This window comes from Gavialis gangeticus, unplaced genomic scaffold (assembly GCF_001723915.1).
Source record: "Gavialis gangeticus isolate Ggan-Ray unplaced genomic scaffold, GavGan_comp1, whole genome shotgun sequence".
Taxonomy (NCBI): Eukaryota; Metazoa; Chordata; order Crocodylia; family Gavialidae; genus Gavialis; species Gavialis gangeticus.
This window is the reverse complement of record NW_017728998.1, coordinates 46,636,320-46,643,228: the sequence shown is the minus strand read 5'-3', so window position 1 is coordinate 46,643,228 and position 6,909 is coordinate 46,636,320. Positions and strand designations below refer to the sequence as shown.

General features: G+C 47.1%; 1 protein-coding gene across 5 annotated transcripts in view; it reads right to left on the bottom strand.

Moving 5' to 3' along the window:
• The window catches only part of PLEKHG4 (pleckstrin homology and RhoGEF domain containing G4), a 172,352-nt gene that overhangs the window by 97,166 nt on the left and 68,277 nt on the right, over positions 1-6,909 (bottom strand). The window lies entirely within an intron of this gene.

Below are 6,909 nucleotides of genomic sequence, written 5' to 3'. Positions count from 1 at the left end.
AGCAACAGGGTTTGTTTAACAGAGGTGTATTCACTTTTCACTGGGCATAAGACATCATGCAAACAGAGAACTAGTTAGACTGAGGAGAAAATGAAAATCTGGCACAAAGGTATACGTGTAGACTGAAATGTCATTGTGTGCTTCTTGCATTTTGCCTTATACTGATACAACTCACAAGAATGTGAAGGAGTAAAATTGTGTGCTCATTACTAAGAAGTCAGAACATCTAACATTTTTTACTATCTTCCAAAGCCCAAGTGATAGCAGGTGTCTTTTTATGTCATTTTATCTCATGTCAAGTGACCCTGGTCAAACTCTAGGGCTCTTATAAGGATTTCAACGCAATCTTTACTTCAGCTTCAGGAAAATTTGTTTATGGGAATTTGCCAGAATAAAAAATTGTAAGAACACTTAGCTCTCAAAAGCCAAAAATGTCATGGGCTCCATTAAGAGGGTCTACTGAGGAAGTGACTTGTATGTGACCAGTGATTTACATTTCCAAAGAGCTGTACAAACATCAGCTATTAATCAATTAGTTGGACAGTTCTCCCTACAGGAAAGCTGCACAAGGAATCTTAATTCTGGCATTCCCTACCTTGTGATTGCTTGACTTCGCAAACCTAATATTTCCTGACTGCAGTTTATTGGACATACTTCCTAAATAATGTGGCCATTGTCATGTGGGGTGCCCATATAAAAGCAAACACATGCATTTCTACAACAAAGAAGGGGAAGTCAGAAGAGACATGACAATATCCTTAAGCATTAGTCAAACAGTTTGCTAATGAGAGAAGCCTTGCCCTGGTGTTCTGAATGCCAACAAATGTGATCTTGGAGAAATCACCACAAGCACCAGTGCCTGCAAGTATCAGCTGATCTCAGCTGTCTGCTGCTGAGTAGAGAGACAGAGAGAGAGGAGATGCCAAAACTCATTAGTCGGGTCCCAAACTACATAGTGGCTTTAGAGAATAAGCCCAACACCTGTGAACTGTACTTATTAGTGCTGTGCATGAACCAGGTATTATAATCCCTTTGACCATCTTAACTAACTTCACTCCCTGCTTGGGACCAACCACCAAAATATCCTTATTGCATAGACTTCCAGGCTGGAAGCACAGCTGTGCTGCTACCCAGCATGGCCACAGGTAGTGGATAGTGGAATGACCTTCAGGGAAGGTTAGCTGAGAAACATGCAGAGGTAACTGATGAATACGCAGTCATGGACCAAGCAGCGGCAGCACCACCAGAGTGTGGAAGTGAATCTGGACAGCAGATGCCAATGCTCTCCCTCCTGAAAAGCCATATATATCTTCTGATGGTGCTCTGATACAGTAAGTACAGGTCGCTACTATAACAAGCCCATCCAGCCCCCAACCATGGGTCTTACAAGTCCTCAACAAAGGAGCAGATGGAAGAAGATTTTAGAATCTCAATGGCTGCAAACATGGATGAAGGCTTCAGCAGAATAAGATCTCCAGTTGTCTTGGCCTGCTTGCCATTGAATCAAGATCCGGTTCTGCCAAGAACCATGTGGAAGCTGATGTCAACTTTCCAGCCACAGGACTATCAATTTTGGGGATCATATACCCTAAGCAGTATGAACACTTTATCATCCACATGGCTATTAAGCATACAGATCTTCGCATACATATACCCATGGAATGGAAGACCCAGGTTCTAGTCCCTGCCCCCCTCACCTACCCATTTTAACCCTGCATTTCTTAGCATGGTGCTTTAACCACTAGGACACATATTAGGCACTGCCCAGTCACCTCTCCAGCCCTCCTTTTGAAGCTTGCCCCCTGGGCAGTCAAGAAAGGGAGAAGATATATGTGGCCAGGAAGAAGAGAGTAAGCTAGAGGTCTAGCTCAATGAGATGGATCCCTCACTGGAAGGGAGTTGATCCTGAGTTTTAGCCTAGAACCTGCTCCCACTGGTGCAGAAATTTGCCTAATTCTCTCTATGCAGTAAACATTAAGTGCAAGACACTTTGGCTCCTCTTCCCTCCACGTAGCAGTTTGGGACTTTTCCTCAGATCTGTGTTTATGGAGCTGTGTAGGCACAGCAGCCATATGGATGCTTACATGTTCACAATGCACACAGAGTAGGATTGCAAACTACGCTTAAGTGCCATCTTTAGAATGAATGTAGCTAGAAAACTGCCATTTGGGCATGTAAAATGAAACAGGATTCTGCCCTTATTGTAAGACAAGGTACTTCAGTGTCTAGTACTGCAGGAGGGGCTCCCATTATGCTGCTATTCTTATTTAACATTGTTTTTCTGTACTTTGGCAAATAGCAAAGCCATTATTAGCCTTGATATGACCTTCTACCTGTTTCTGCTAACAAAACTTCTGATAGCAGAGACCCTCACTACTCCCAAGCTGCCAGTGCATTCACCTCCAGTAGCATACCTAATGATGACCAAGCTGGGTACCAGCTGCACGTGCCTAGAGCTCCCCCTGGTGGCAGCAGGGGCCCAATGCAAAACCCAGGAAGAGGAAGCATTTGTTGCCATTAGCCGCAAATCTGCTCCTGCTTCCCTGAACATATGGACACCTGCCCAAGAGTGTTTACTCATAAGCAGTTTATTCATGAGTAAACTGTTCCCAGATCTAATGTAATGCACATGTAAACACATACCTCTCACCCCAGTCTTCCCCTTGGAACACAACCTTGAAGTAGTGGAGAAGCTTGTGTGTTCCAATGATCCTCAGAGCTATATTGTCTGGAGTCTAGTACTCCTGGTAGGGTCTCCCCTAGGAAACAGGTTTGAGGCAAGATCCCAGTTTAAGCATGGTCCAAACTCCTGAAGATCCCAATGGTGGAACAGGCGTACTTGAGGACCTGCTGGTTCTCTGCAGCTGTGAAGGTGGATGAGGGCTGCAGCAGGATGGAGGTCTCCAGTTGTCTTGGACACCCTTGCCACTGGGTTCATGGGTCCATCCTTTCAAGTTTGTGTGGCTGTCACTTGGGCACCAGCTTCCCCATGTTAAAAGATGTCACATGCGGGCCTCTGCCAGGGATGTTAACATCTCCCACAAACCAAGCCCTGTGACAACAAATGAGTGGTGGTGGGGTCATGAACAGTGATCTCTGGGAGTCCCTAGTCATAAATCTGCATGTAGGCAGTGGTTGTTTTGTACTTACCAAGACAGAAGTACAATTCAGCAGATGCAGCTGTGACTGAGCAGTCCTCTTTAGGATTCCCTTTGCTCATCCTGAATGGGGAAGAGGCTAGAAAAGGTGCCCTAAACATAGGCTCTCAAATCCTCCTGGCTAGACTGCTGTATCCAGGGGAATCACTCTACCTGTGGCCAAAACCAACAAAATAAAGTACTGAAATTTGCCACGTGGAATATCCACACTCTCATGGACTCTGCGAACAATGAGTATCCTGAAAGAAGAACCACCATAGTAGGTAGAGAACCTGCAAAATATGACATCGATATTGCTGCCCTAAGTGAGACCTGCTGGGCAGATGAACACCAGCTGAAAGAAGGAGGTGGCTACACCTTTTTTTGGAAAGGAATGTCACCTGAAGAGAGGCACATTCATGGGTAGGCTTTGCCATCAAGAACAAGATTATTAGTCAGTTCTCAGAACTCCCTGTGGGCATTAACAACTACCTTATGATTCTCCGCCTCAAGCTCAACAACAACCAGTATGCTATGGTCATCAGTGCATACACCCCCACACTTAATGATGAAGAAGTCAACAAGGAACAGTTCTACTGTGCTCTTGATACAGTGCTGATTGCCACTGCCAAGGAAGACAAGTGTATCCTCATGGGTGACTTCAACACAAGAGTTGGGCAACACTCTGAACTCTGGAGTGGCACCACTGGGAAGAGGGGGTGGGGAAAGTCAATTCCAATGGTATCCTCAGTAAATGTGCAGAGTATGACTTGCTCATCACGAACACTATCTTCAGATAGAGTAACAAATATAAGACCGCTTGGAAACACCCATGCTCCAATCACGGGCACCTTCTTGACTATATTATTGTCAGAGCCTGTAATCATACCGGTGCCCATATCACCTGAGTCCTGAGAAATCGAGATGAATGTTGAACCTTTTAGTCAGATCAATCATGCACATGCTGCTTGCACCATAACACCGTAAACGACCAAAAGGAATGCAGAAAAGATTTAACATCAAAGCACTCCAAGGCCAAGCTAGATATGAGGTGCTTCAGCAATGCCTTACTGAGAGGCTCTCTGATGACATCAAGGACATCCAGGCACACTGGGAGGAACTTAAGAACATTATTCACAAGGCATGCTCTGAATCAACTGGATACTCTACTTACCATCACCAAGATTGGTTCAGCAAGAATAATGAGGAAATCTTACTACTTATCCATCAGAAGAGAACTGCGTTCTGCAGTTGGCAAAATGAACCCTTCAATCTGTAAAAATGAGAGGCTTACCACTGGTTTAAAGCTGTAGTTCAGAGGAGGCTACAGGACATCAAAACCAGTGGCAAGTGAAGGCCATGGAGATCCAGAGTTTCACTGATCAACATGACATGTGAAGCTTCTTTCAAGCAATAAAAGCCATCCACAGGCCATGTTCCAATGGCCCAACCCTCTTGCAATCCCAGGACAGCTCCACCCCTCTCACAGATAGTGTATCCATCACGCAACACTGGAAGGAGCACTTCAAGATTCTAAGGTTTCAGCTGCCACCGTTGAGTCCATCTGTCAGCACCCAGTAATAGAATCTCTCGCTGATGCCCCATTCTTCAAGGAAGTCTGGTGTGCCATCACTCAGACCAAGAACAATAAATTGCCAGAACCAGGTGGCATTCCCGCAGAGGTCTTCAAAGGTTGCGGAACAGCACTAGCGCAAAAACATCACCAATTTCTCATAAAAATATGGGTTAACGAGGAAGCTCCATCTGACTTAAAGAATGTCAACATTTTGACCCTCTTCAAGACAGGGGACAAGTCAGTGTGTGGGAACTACAGAGGCATTGTCCTCCTTTCCATTGCTGGGAAGATCCTTACTCGCATCCTGAATCGCCTCCTCCCTGTTGCCAAAGATGTCCTTCCAGAATCCCAGTGTGGCTTTAGCCCATCACAGGGTTCCACCAACATGATTTTTGTTGCATGACAGATCCAGGAGAAGTGTAGCGAGGAACACAAGGAGCTGTTTATGGCATTCATTGACTTAACCAAGGCCTTCATTTCCATTCATCATGAAGCCTTCTGGAAGGTGCTGGCTAGGTTCAGTTGTCCGCTGAAGTTCTTCAGTGTCCTCAGGCTACTCCATGATGGGATGACTGCCCACAGTCCTTTGCAATGGATCAGAGACAGGCCCATTTACCATCCATGCCGGTGTCAAGCAGGGCTGCATCACTACACCAACACTTGTCTCCATTTATCTTGCTGTGTTTTTGATTCTCATCCGTGACTGTCTTCCTCCTGGAATTGGGGTTCAGTATCGAATGGATGGTCAGCTTGTCAATCTGCGGCACCTTCACAACAAACTGAATCGTGGATGTAGTCTTTCTGGACTTCAGCAAGGCCTTTGACACTGTCTCTCACCCCATCCTAGTTAAAAAACTAGGCGACTGTGGCATAGATGCCTACACAGTCAGATGGATTGCAGATTGGCTGAGGGGTCGCACTCAGAGGGTGGTGGTGGATGGGTCATATTCGACCTGGGGGGAGGTGGGTAGCGGAGTCCCCCAGGGCTCGGTCCTGGGGCCTGCGCTGTTCAATTTCTTCATCAGCGATCTGGATGATGGGGTGGAAAGTAACCTGTTTAAATTCGCTGATGACACCAAAATTTGGGGGGAGGTGAGCACGCTAGCAGGGAGTGAGAGATTGCAGAGGGATCTGGATAGGTTACAGGGGTGGGCTAACAGGAACAGGATGCGTTTCAATACGGACAAGTGCAGGGTGCTGCACTTGGGCAGTAGGAACCAGCAGCACACTTACACAATGGGGAACTCCCTACTTGAGAGCACGGAGGCAGAAAGAGATCTTGGAGTCATTATTGACTCCAAGATGAACATGGGCCGACAATGCGAGGTCATGGTTGGCAGGGCTAACCGGACCTTGTCGTGCATCCACAGGTGCATCTCGAGTAGAGCCAAGGAGGTGATCCTCCCCCTCTATGCGACGCTGGTCAGGCCACAGCTGGAGTATTGTGTCCAGTTCTGTGCGCCCCATTTCAAGAGGGATGTGGACAACATGGAGAGGGTCCAGAGGAGGGCCACCCGCATGATCCGGGGACAACAGGGCAGACCCTACAGTGAGAGACTGCGGGACCTGAACCTATTCAGCCTCCACAAGAGAAGGCTGAGGGGGGACCTGGTGACCGTCTATAAACTCACTAGGGGGGACCAGAAGGGTTTGGGGGAGACGCTGTTTCCCCTAGCGCCCGCTGGCATAACAAGGAGTAATGGGCACAAGTTGATGGAGAGGAGGTATAGATTGGACATCTGCAAAAACTACTTCACAGTTAGGGCGGCTAGGAGCTGGAACCAACTTCCAAGGGAAGTGGTGCTGGCCCCTACCCTGGGGGTCTTTAAGAAGAGGCTGGATGCCTACCTGGCTGGACTCATTTGAGTCCCGTTTTTGTTTTGGGGTTTTGTTGTTCTCCCGCCCTGGCGGGGGGGTCGGGCTAGAAGATCTACTAGGTCCCTTCCGACCCTAAATCTATGAAACTATGAAACTATCTATGAAACTATTACCAAGACTGGCATCACCGACCTTCAGTACACTGACAGCTGTGTTATCCTTGCGCACAATGAGACCAATCTGCAGTCTACCTCTGACCTTTTTTCAGGTGCCTATCATAGCCTGGGACTCTCCCTTAAAATTGGGAAGACAAAGGTGTTTCATCAGCCTGCCCCAGCACAAGCTGCCCCCCACCCCCAAATTTCCATTGGTGGAAAA